This window comes from Amphiura filiformis, chromosome 9, assembly GCF_039555335.1.
Source record: "Amphiura filiformis chromosome 9, Afil_fr2py, whole genome shotgun sequence".
NCBI lineage: Eukaryota > Metazoa > Echinodermata > Ophiuroidea > Amphilepidida > Amphiuridae > Amphiura > Amphiura filiformis.
This window is the reverse complement of record NC_092636.1, coordinates 37,164,884-37,177,821: the sequence shown is the minus strand read 5'-3', so window position 1 is coordinate 37,177,821 and position 12,938 is coordinate 37,164,884. Positions and strand designations below refer to the sequence as shown.

General features: G+C 33.9%; 1 protein-coding gene across 1 annotated transcript in view; it reads left to right on the top strand.

Annotated features, from left to right (window-relative positions):
- Positions 1-12,938, top strand: part of LOC140160954 (short transient receptor potential channel 4-like) — a 128,452-nt gene that overhangs the window by 1,365 nt on the left and 114,149 nt on the right. The window lies entirely within an intron of this gene.

The following is a 12,938-nucleotide window of genomic DNA, read 5'->3' as shown; positions in this document are numbered from 1 at the left end:
ATTATTGAAAACATAGATAAATTAAAGGAAGAGGTTTGAAGAAGAACTTACAGCAAATGTTTCAGTAATATTTAGTTTGATTCTTTGACACACACACACTGCAAAAACAGTGTTTAGAAATCGAGGACAGTTCTTATCTCTGCAGATTCGCAGAGATAAGAAAACCCAAAGTCATTCCAAATTTTTAGGTTGTGATGTTTGAAGTTTTAATACATTTTAACCCAAAACGAAAGCTATCAAGTTATCAAACTACACTGCCAAAATGCTGTTTAAAACTTCTAAACAACCAGGGTTGTTTAGGTGCCTTGCTTAAGGTTGGTCTGAACCCTGGAATTATGGAAACTTTCGGACCTCATAACTGCTAAATTATTAGTCTAAAGAATATAAAAGTATACATTTTTAGAATGGAAATGATTTGATAAATTCATCTGTGAGGTCCAATTTGGGCCAAAATGGTCATTTTTGGAGAAAATCCAAAAAAACAGATTTTTTGAATTTTTTTATTATTTTTAAAAACTAGATAAAAATATCTAGGACACGTATTTTTATTTTTTTGAATTTTGACCAACTTCACCAAAAATATTTGAAATTTGGGCGAAAATCAGGCTTTTTTTGACAATTTTGCATTTTTTGACCATTTTTGGTGCAAATTTCTCAAAGTTGGTCAAAATTTAAAAAAATAAAAAATACGGGTCCTAGATATTTTTATCTAGTTTTTAAAAATAATCACACAATTTTTTTTGGCCAAGCAATTTTTTTTGTTACGTTGCGCGAGAAAAATTTGGGCCAAAAACCTGTTTTTGGGATTTTCTCCAAAAATGAGCATTTTGGCCCAAATTGGACCTCACAGATGAATTTGTCAAGTAATTTCCATTCTAAAAATGTATATTTTATATTCTTTAGACTAATAATTTAGTAGTTATGAGGTCCGAAAGTTTCCATAATTCCAGGGTTCAGACCAACCTTAAATAACACAACAAGTTGTTTAAGCCTGTATAAGCCGGACACCTAAGCAACTCGATTTTTAAACAGCGTTTTTGCAGTGTAACAAATAAATGAAAAAACAAGAAAAAAACAAGATACCATAGAGCAAACAAACCAACAACTCGACAAACAAACAAACACAAACTAGGCCTGTGGTGTGTGGCCATGTCCCCGGTCATATAAAAAGGCACTGAAAAAGACATGTATGCCACCAACAATATAAAAGATATAATAATTATAATGTGATGTACTTCCTGATAGACAAGGAATCTTTGCTTTATATTCTTGTTTTTTCTTTTCACAACTAATTCGTAAAATCTCTTGTCTTTTAACCGTCCCTGGTACATGATTAACTTAAGCCTATATAACACAGGATTTACTATAATCCTTTCATTTTCCTCATCTTCGGTTTAATACCTAACGCTAGCCAAGGGTGAAAATAAGAAATGATGAACCAGGGGCTCCTTCTTACACAAAATGGCCCCTGGTACACTTCATTCAACATGGAACCAGGGGCCACTTCTAATCAACAAGGGGCCAATATTTGTTCTGGATAAGTTCATCATACATTAATGGCTATAGAATTTAATGTTTGGGTGTAGTGACCAGGGGCCAGTTTCTGAAGAAAAGTGTCTCCTGGTCAGCTTAAATTTAGATGGAACCAGGGGCCATTTCAGGGTTTCTGGGGGCTAAACGGCTCCCGTCTCCCACTTATTTTCACCCTCGATCGCTACGTAATTTCTGGCTTATAAGGCTATAAGATAATTACATAATAATATATAGGCCCTATTATAACTATTTAGCTCATATTATCTACAATCGTGCAAACTAAATTGAGCAGAAAAATTTAATTCTTTTTTTCAAACTGGGCCAGCTTTTATACGTTATTTAACTGTTTCTAATGTGTCGATAGAATAAGCGAAAAATTCTTTACAATATTTTGGTACCAGCAGAAATTATGTAAAATTACGGTTTCGATGATATATTGTGTTATACAAGCATAATGTTCTACAACCATCAATTGAATACTAAAAGGAAACGGTAAAACCTATTTTAATAGGTTTTATTTGAAAAATATTTGCTCTACTTTCCTTTATATTATTATTATTATTATTATTATTATTATTATTATTATTATTATTATTATTATTATGATTTTGATTTTGATGATGATGATGACGACGATGATGATGATGATGATGATGATGATGGCGAATCTGATTGTTGTATCTTCATGATCATCAAAATATTTCTAATAAAACGTTACAATGTCAACATGGTCAAACCTATCAAACGTGTAATAATAAGAACAGAAAGCAAGACTGGGGTCAATACACACATGCAATTAAATGTCTAGAATGTTTTCAATTCAACATTGTAATTAGTGTGGAGCAAGTTTAATTAACTCTAGGAGTTCATAGGCTGCATTATTATTGATACTCTACTAAAAACAAACAAACAAACAAACAAACAAAAGCATCCAGAAAGTTCGATCATATAAAGACTGTGCCCATTTTGGTAATCAACCTAGGAAACGCGAAAAAATAAATTAAATAAAGAACAATTATAAAAAATCGCTCTCCATTCCGGAGCGAGATACAACCATTGTACACTATGTACAGACAATAATAAAAACCGTAACGTTGGCATTGATTGGACTGTGGCGGAACAACGATACTGAACAATTGCTTTATTGAACAAACAAATGTACATCTATATATGTGGCGGAATTTAATTCGAAAAATCAAATGACACTGTTTCATTATTCATTTGATGCATTATTGATATTGTTTCTCATTTATTTAATATACACGGCATTGCGTTATTCAACGCAATTGCTGTGAAACTTGAGAGGGTAATAAATCGTGTGGAAACGCCCAAGTCACATGAGTTGGGTTTTTCATTTTAAATTAATTTCTTCAAAGAATATCTAACAAGCTCCCAGCTTGCTGCCACTTCACGGATAGAACCAAAATATATTTTAAAGAAAGTTTTCGGGCGTATATTCGATATGTTCGAGGCGACGATTACAAGGTCATCCGTGTTGTTTTACCATGGACTGCGTTTCCCGTTTACTTCAAGTAATCAGGGCGATATGGGCGCTTTGAACAAATTTTTCTTACATAATAGAGCAAAATATATTATTATTAAAAATATAGATAGATTAAAGGAAGAGGTTTGAAGGAGAACTTACAGCAAATGTTTCAGTAATATTTCGTCTTATTCTTTGACACATATCTATAATAATTAGTACCTGACCGTATAATGATAAAGCAGCTAGACGACTGTGTTTGCAGATTCGCAGAGATAAGAAAACCCAAAGTCATTCCAAATTTTTAGGTTGTGATGTTTGAAGTTTTAATACATTTTAACCCAAAACGAAAGCTATCAAGTTATCAAACTACACTGCCAAAATGCTGTTTAAAACTTTGAAAGAACCAGGGTTGTTTAGGTGCCTTGCTTAAACAACACAACAAGTTGTTTAAGCGTGTTTTGATGTTGTATAGCCCTGACACCTAAACAACTCGATTTTTTAACAACTTTTTAAACAGCGATTTTGCAGAGTAACAAATAATATAAACAAAAAACCATAAAGCAAACTAACTAACAATCTGACAAACAAACAAACAAACACAAACTAGGCCTGTGCTGTGTGGCCATGTCCTCGGTCACATAAAAAGGCACGGAAAAAGAAACCTGTATGCCACCAACAATATAAAAGATAAATAATTATAATGTGATGTACTTCCTGATAGACAAGGAATCTTTGCTTTATATTCTTGTTTTTTCTTTTCACAACTAATTCGTAAAATCTCTTGTCTTTTAACTATAATCGTCCCTGGTACTTGGTGTGGGGAAAAAGAAAAAGAGAAGATAAAAACTAATGCAGTATGTAAACCATGATAGTGTACACTGTTGCTGCACTAGTAAAAATCCAAAACCACAGGGATAGTAGACAAACTTAAACAAAAATACAACCGACGTTTCGAGCAGATAAACTGCCCTTCCTCAGGGACAAAAAAAAATACATACAGCAAATAATTGAATCTAGTTGGAAGTGATAGCAAGCATAAAAATTAATCAAATCATAGCAAATAATTAAACTAAGGTAGCAAGCAAAATATAACAGAGCCAAAAAATAGCGTCTCTACAGAAAGAGAGAGGGCTTGCTACTTTTGTTGTTTGTCCCTGAGGAAGGGCAGTTTATCTGCGCGAAACGTCGGTTGTATTTTTGTTTAAGTTTGTCTACTATATCCATGTGGTTTTGGATTTTTACTTGTGCAGCAACAGTGTACACTATCATGGTTTACATACTGCATTAGTTTTTATCTTGTCTTTTTCTTTTTCCCCACACCAAGTTGGTATACCTGTCTCGAATCTTTCTATTTTTATATATTCTAGGTATCCTCTTGTATCATCCTTTGATCCTTGGTGTGTTTTGTACCTTGTCCGTTGGAGTCACCATTACCTACTTTGTCATTAACAACAATAAATCAAGCAAGTTTTCAAAGGATATGATCTCAACTTCTTCAAAACATCAAGGTGTTATTTTTCAACAATATATTGATTTAGACAATGAAAATCGATCTTTTTGGCTGCCTCTACCAACAATACTTAGTCAACACTTAACAACCTCGCTCGAGCTTCACACGAAACAAAAGCAACCCAAAATCAACTTAGGAAAACATATGTTATGATCATTACCCGGGGATCATTATAATATATTATTATGTGACATTTCGTTACGTAAATATTGTGACGGCAGTTTCACCCAGCGGACATAAAGGAACTTTCCAATGATACAAGCACCGGGATTATAAATATCTAAGAGCAATTTGCCATGCATGTAAAACCCAACATAATATCAAGAAGCCTATATAGGGCAGGGCAAGCAATTTCAAAAAATTTTCCACCATGGTGGGATAATTCTGAATTGACACTTAATTTGGGTGTACTTTGTCTTGGGTCCAATCTCTATCATATATGATTGTTTGTTCTAGATTTGGGTTTTAGCGTTTCATATTTGAAAGAACTAATGTTTAATTGCAACATTTTGAAACCACAAACCAAAACTGGGTGCTATGATGTACAAGATTGGGCTACGAGTATACATTTTACCAAGTTAGCAATAGGTAATTGCTTCATTTTGCATATGCATGACTTTTTTTATTATACTCAAAATCGGATTTTATTATATATGTTATAAGGAAGTTGTTTACGTGCATTAGGCTCCTTCACAGCCGGTTTCTGTCGTGTATGTTTGCGAGTGAGCCACAAGCAGACTGGGTTGCCAGGGACTACAGGACAAAATACCTGTTTCTGACTATAACTATTAGCAAGGTCTGGATTTGGCACCCTACTGATAATGGTTAATTGGAAATCTGAGAAAATAAACACTTATTTTGTAAACAGATGATACTCTGTGATTATTTATGGATGGAAACTTAGGAAATTGCTGTTAATGGAATAATTGATATATTAAACATACATTTTGTTTTGTCAACTATAAAAATCCATTCACAAATAAGGTTTTTAGGAACCATTTGACATTAAATATTTTGAACAATTGCTCTATGAAAAATGATATAAATGCACCCCTGCTGATCCAGGCTACTGATAAGCTGTCAACAAGTGACCACTAATTCAACAATTATAATGAGCAATTATCTGACCAGACAGGAACCAAGTTGGGTATAAGGTGCCCAGGCACCTGCACTGTTAACTAGGGTTAGTTTATACCATCACTAATTGATGTTGGGAGTGACACTAGTGGGGGGGTTAAATACCAGTAATTGGGGTAGATAGATGCTTTGGTTTTATACATTTTGGTAGAGCAACTGGGCAGTTAGTAGTAACAATTATAATCAACACATTCAGAAAATAAAGATTGAATTGAGCCAGGGAACCCCTGGGATTGAGTAATCAGTCTTTTTTTTATAATTGTTAAAAGGTCATCTGAGCCTGAGGTGGAATAAGTATATATTGTTGGATTGTCAGAATGTTCAAAGCCATGTCATAAAACGTAATCACAAAGTCGTCTGAATATAGATTGTTGGATTGATGCGAAACTCGGTGGATGTGATTTCCATTGATCCCTTTGTTTGTACAAGTATAAATTAAGTATAAATTAAATTTAGACCTATTTAAGGGGGTACTACACCCCTGCCCAATTTTGTGCCAATTTTTGTATTTTTCTCAAAAATTATAGAGCATTGGTGACAAGTAAGATATGTATATTATAGGGGCAAGGATCACAACTACTGCACTGGCAATTTTATTTCAGCACAGACAACAGTTGTGGAGTTACAGTCAAAAATGAGGGAAACCAATATTTGATCAATAAATCAATAACTACTTGCCTTGAGTTGCTGAATTTTCAGTGCAGTATAGTTGTAGTCTTTGCTCCTATAATATACATATCTTACTTGTCACCAATGCGCTATAATTTTTGAGAAAAATGCAAAAATAGGAAAAAATTTGGCCAGGGGTGTAGTACCCCCTAAACACACATTTTTCAATTTAGCTTATAGTATGTCATTGGTGGTATTCGTGGTAACAACATTTCCAACCCGGTTAGTTGTGCATGTGCTACACACACAAAATTACTAGCATTCCAAGTACTTGTCAATGTAAAATTATGAAACATGAATTTCATCCATGGTGTTGTCTTTTTAAAGACATTTCTTGTTGTTATTTATTTGTGTTTGCTCATTTGATAAAAAGAAATCAACTGCTCATATTGAAATTATGAATAAAATTATAATTATCCTGAACCTTGTTTGAAAAGAACGAGGGAGCTTAAAACACTTTTTCAAAGTAACTCATTTGAGGTATAACTTTATAATTTTTTTTTAGATTTTTAGATTTTTAAATTTGACATCACATAATGTTGTGAATTACCGACCGCGGTTAATGTTTTCCTCTGATATACATGTTTTAAAGCACCTCAAAGACTAATAATAAAGAGAAATAAGTAAGCTTCTTAGTGTTTTATTATTTTGCCGTTTCAAAATCTACGGTAAGATGAATATTTTAAACAGTTCTCTCAACAAAATAGTGACTTACTTTTATATTTTATCACCACTTCCGTGGGACTTCATCAGAATTGTGACAGGAGCGGTAAAGCTAATAATCTGTTGCTTTAGAATATTGTGTGATTTAAATAGGGATGTCATTTGCTTTATTGAAAATCTTGGCACAATCTTTTAACTTGCCAATAAAAAAGCTGTATTTATTGACAGTTTGAATTATTAGTTATATTCAATAGTTATAAGTGCTTATTCCACGAAGCAGTAGGTATAAGTCATATAGCTGAAAGGCAAAGTCGATAAGAAGTACGCTGCATTTATATAATAAAAAATTGTATATAAATTATACGTGATTGACTCACTGTGCTTGCTACGAATTCACCTTTAATTGCAGACCACACCCTATTACTGGGGGTGGGTGGGTATGTGGATGATACAAACGTACCCGCGCATCTAATTGGAGTGCTATGTGATTTGGTATATCGAAAAATTGAAGTACTCTGATTTAAATTTGATACATCATTACTTCATTATCATCAATAAATCATCAAATTGTTTTGCATTTTTGTGAGAAATATAGAGATGTTCCCAGCAAACACAAAACGTTTTCGACATCATTCGCAAAAGGTTATAAAAGGTTGTCAGAAAACGTTTAAATGTCGGGTTATATAAAGGGTAGGCCTATATTAAGAGTGTAAAACGTTTTCATAACCTTAAAAACATTTTTGATAATCTACTGCTCAGCAAACAAAAATGTTTTACAGAAAACGTTTAAATGTCGGGTTATATAAAGGGTATAAAAACGTTTTAATAACATTCCAAAAACATTCTTGAAAACTTGATACAAAACATTCTAAACAGAATGTTATTTTGGGGTTGAAAAAATATTTTGCGAAAAATGTTTGCCCAAAATATTTTCAATAACGTTTTAAAAACGCTTTCATGACCTTTATATAACCCGACATTTAAATGTTATTAAAAGGTTTCGAAAAAACCATTTTAAGAACATTTCTGTGTTTGCTGGGTTCAAATATTTTAACATAAAATTATTTAAGTATTGACACAATATTTGGCAAAAATGTTTGCAAAAATAGTTTACAATAACATTTTTTGAAAACATTTAAAAATATTGTTGTGGTGTGTTTTCATACAAAACGTTTTAAAACGTTATCATGACCTTTATATAACCCGACATTTTAATGTTATTAAAACGTTTTTACATAAACCATAAACCAAAAGCCAAAATATAACTTATTTAAAACGTTTTTGTGTTTGCTGGGTTTATATATTATGCAATTGATAGGTACGAAAGCTACTTTAAGGATAAAGTAGTGGACATGTGTCTATCCCCTTCACTTGCTCTACAAACTGACAAATGTAACACGTTTGATTTCATACTTTCATAAGGTATCATCATGATCAGTGCTTACGTAACTTCTAGATTGCTTACTTTATGGCCCAGCAGATCGCTAAACTCGAACGACTGCAGAATTCTGCTGCCAGATTAATCTCGCCTATTACACGGAATACTACAATTCCCTGTGATTTACATTGGCTGCCATTTAAATATTGCATCATGTACAAAGTTTTACTCCTGACATATAAATATATACATTGTCTTGCTCCAAATAGGCTTACAAGAAATGATTAGTCAATTTGGTCATACACTTAGTTTAGCCTAACCAGGTCATCATCGCATCGTCAACCCAGTCTGATCACCGTTCATTTTCTATGTTTTCCAGATGCTGCTAAACTTTATAACAGCTTACCATTACATGTGACGAACTCTCAGACTGTTCAATCATTTTAAAACATCACATAAAATACATCCATTTTCTATCATTTGCTTACTAATGTAGTTTTTGTTGTTGTTGTAAAGGGACTTCGGTGTAAAGCGCCGTATAGATACGATATAGCCTATATTTTACCATGGTTTGTTGTTGTTTCTTGTTGTACATGTTGTACCGTACTGATTTGGCACATATTGTTTTTGCACACAATAGCGTTTGTGATTCACAAAGCAACGTTTCCATAATGATTTCAATCGATCATGTTCATAAATGCTAATGCTTTGATATTATGCATATTTCTAATTAGAAAATGTTTGCTTTCTATACATTTTTGAAGCCGACAAAATTGACCGTTCCTTCCGACTTGTAACTTTTGTATGCACTCATTGCCAATTTCATTACGATTGATTGTTTGATTAATTTTATTCGTATATGATTTTATTCGTATTTTCGTATACTGCATCAAAACTTTTTTAAATTACAATATTGACAAAATTGCACAGAATGTTATACATGGTATAAGTACATAGAAAACATAATATTTAAAAACAATACAAGCCCAGAGGCAGATTTACAACAAATCAATGTTTTTATTAATTGTTTTTCATGCAGAAGTCGGAATGGCTTTTAGAAATATTTTAGTTTTATTAGAAGCAAAATAGTAGAATTGACCCGAGAAAAATTTACGGTGAGTCGTTCCATGTCTGATTCGCCTCCTCTTTGTCTTTTCAAGGTGGATTCCAATCTCGTCGCATGCCATCCACTGCATTTCTTAATGCATACTCCACCAATACCGGTTTATTCCTAGTGGGACATGGCCCTAGTGTTACATGGACCTAGTGGGACATGGCCTAAGTGGGACATGGCCCTAGTGGGAATGACCTAAGTGGGAAATGGCCTAAGTGGGACATGGACTAAGTGGAACATGGACTAAGTGGAACATGGCCTACCTGGGACTGGACCAAGTGGGATTTGAACCATATGGGATTGGCCTAAGTGGGATTGGACCAAATGGGATTGGACCAAGTGGGAATTGCTCGTAGCATGAACATAATTTCTGCTTACTTTCAATAGAGAAAGAGAAAAAAAGACAATTTAAAAGACGTGAAAATTTACGTGAAATATGCGTTCTTTACAACATGAAATTTGCATGTTCTCCTATACATGAGATTGGCTGATACAAAATTATGACTATAAGTATTATACCATCGAACATGGAAACCCGTAAATCCTTGAGCTTTACACAGATTATCACCTGATCACTGCATCATCTGCATGGCGAGTCGTTCAGAATTGTCTATCGTATGAAAAATTGATACCGTCTTCTGTTCATGATCTTTGCAACCAGTGAACATGGTGAATGTTGATAATCAGAGCTTGGTTGATGATGTTACTCACATGGATAGTTTGTTATTTTAAGTTATCTATCGATTAATAAGGCGCATTTTTCCGGATTTAATTGTACATTATTAGCTTCCTTTGTTTAATACCTTTTACGCATAGATCAATAAATCCAATTTTAGCGTTATGATGATTTTGATCATCTCCATTATTATAGTCATATTTCAGCAAGAATAATTGCGTCATATAGCCTTGTTAGCCGAAAGGAACGATGTCAGTAGTTTGAGGAGAAAAATTGGGTTTCTGTCCACTGTATGACTACGTGACTTAAATGCACAGTTGTTGCAGAATATCGCTTGTATAACAAGGATAATGCTGTGTGCACAGTGTTACGAGTGGTTTAAGAAAAAGGCAACGATGGCATTTTCACGACATATTACTTTTAAACTAATATTTAAGGTCCGGACGTTAAAAAAGATCAATATCTATAAATTTGCCCCAGTCTTAGGAATCAGAAGAGATATGATCGAAGTTGTCGCTGTGAACCGAGTCGCTCCTGTGAAAGAAAACTGACGTTTTGTAACGCTCATTTGTATTATGTAAACAACATTTTGTTGCATAAGTCCTGTTCAGGCTTAGATCAACACATTTGTAGGAGGCCCATTTTATTAATACGCTCTAAATAATGCATTAATTTATGTCATCTGATCTATCAGCGCGCGACATAGTACTATTTAGTACAAATGTGTGTCTGTGCACTTCGAGTGTTTAACTTACATTTAGTGAAAGTAGTGAGACAGAACTATACCCGTTAGCACTGCTGATCCACTGTGGCTGATCATTGATGTGTGATCTATCTTTTCATGATTCATCAAGACCTGGTCATACTTTGTTCAAGCATAGACCCTTTGGTTCAAGTGATGTTCCATCTGGTCATTTTAGAATATTTAGTGAAAATATAGACAGAACTACCCGTTGCACTGCTGATCCACTGTGGCTGATCATTGATGTGTGATCTATCTTTTCATGATTCATCAAGACCTGGTCATACTCAAAGCGGCATTTAACAGTGGCGATTACGTGGTTAAAGCTTTTTTCAAGCATAGACCCTTTGGTTCAAGTGATGTTCCACCTGGTAATTTTAGAATAATTTACGATGTTTATCATCAGTTACTGATAATACTGTGGTTTTAAGAATATGCAAAAATCGCCCTCCGCATACCTTTATAAAAACAAGAAAATAATTAAACCCCAAAAAAGCTCCAAAACACCAAGACTCATGTATTATGTGACCGTCCAGGTCGAAATGCTCGTAAAGTCGGCCCCTGGTCAAATTTGTTTTCTTCCGTGTTTAGAAAATATATATCATAAGCTTTAGAATGATATATCATTTGACTTCAAACGATATCCAGAAGCGGAGTTATAACTTGTTAAACTTTGCTCCTTTAGTAAAAGGGTACATTATTTTGGCACTACATTATTTCTTTTTTTTTTCCACATTGCTGGTATTAAATATAAAATGGTCATAATTGGCGGTCACTTCAAATCATCCCCAACTGAACGAGGTTCAGGAATGTCCTCTCATTGTTAATTGTTGGTTAACCCACCACTTGAACAGGATTTAGCCAAAGCAAACATAAAAGCTTTTTACTAATGCTATACATAAGTAGGCCTATAAGCTTATTATCCTCTTCAACAATAGGATTAAAGATTGGTGTTTGACTGGACTAAAATGAGAAACATGTCGGACAAATATTAGGGACATATGAATACAACCTCTATGCATATTTTGCACTGTAACTCGAAATACAATTTGCCGACTTTACGAGCGGTTTGAGATGGATGGTCACATTTGCAAAAATAATATGCATTCTTTTGAACATGAGATTTGCATGTTCTCCTACATGAGATTTGCTGATATAAATGAATATTCACACACCACATAGGCAATCAGGGAAGCCGTTAGAATGTTAGAAAAATACGCGGAGTGCGTCGCTCAGTTCCGCGAACTGCGAGTTTGCGTCTTGCAGCATTGCTCAATTTTCTTTGAAGGTGTGGGGTGTATTGCTGTTTTAAATTTTCCGAAATGTTTAGTATTTTGTGTAAAGAAATTATCAGATATTGCAGAAATTCTTTGACGTGTATGAAATAGTTTTAAATACAGATCTCTTGTCGCTTAACATACACTTGTGCTGAATGTTAATATCAACATCAACATCTCAGTGCGCATGCATTATTGAGTCTAATTTCTCTCTCAACAAGTAATACGCATTTAATAACCTATAATTAGGTTCCTGGAAACCTGTAAATCCTTGAGATTTAAATCAGATTAGATTTTCCCTACGATTCTTACAAAACATCTGTCATGTGGATGTTAATATTACTTGGCCAGTTGTTATTTTAGTTTAGTTATCAATTGATCAGGTGTATATTCCCTGATTTATTCGCAGATTACAGGCTTCATTTGTATAATGACCCATTTCTTGGTTTAATGATTGCGACTTCAACGTGACCTTGATTTCACGCATTAATATATGTGACCGTACAGCACGAATGAGCCGTAAATGTCCTCAATTGTATTCTGAGTACCAGTGTAAAATGGGCATGAAGGTCATATTCATAGGTATTTCAATTTGGTGCTACGTGTATCTCATTAAATGAGGTACACGTAGCACCAAATTGAGGTACCTATGAATACGACCTTCATGCCCATTTTACACTGTAACTCAGAATACAATTGAGGACATTTACGGCTCATTCGTGCTGTACGGTCACATATATCCATCTTCCAGCA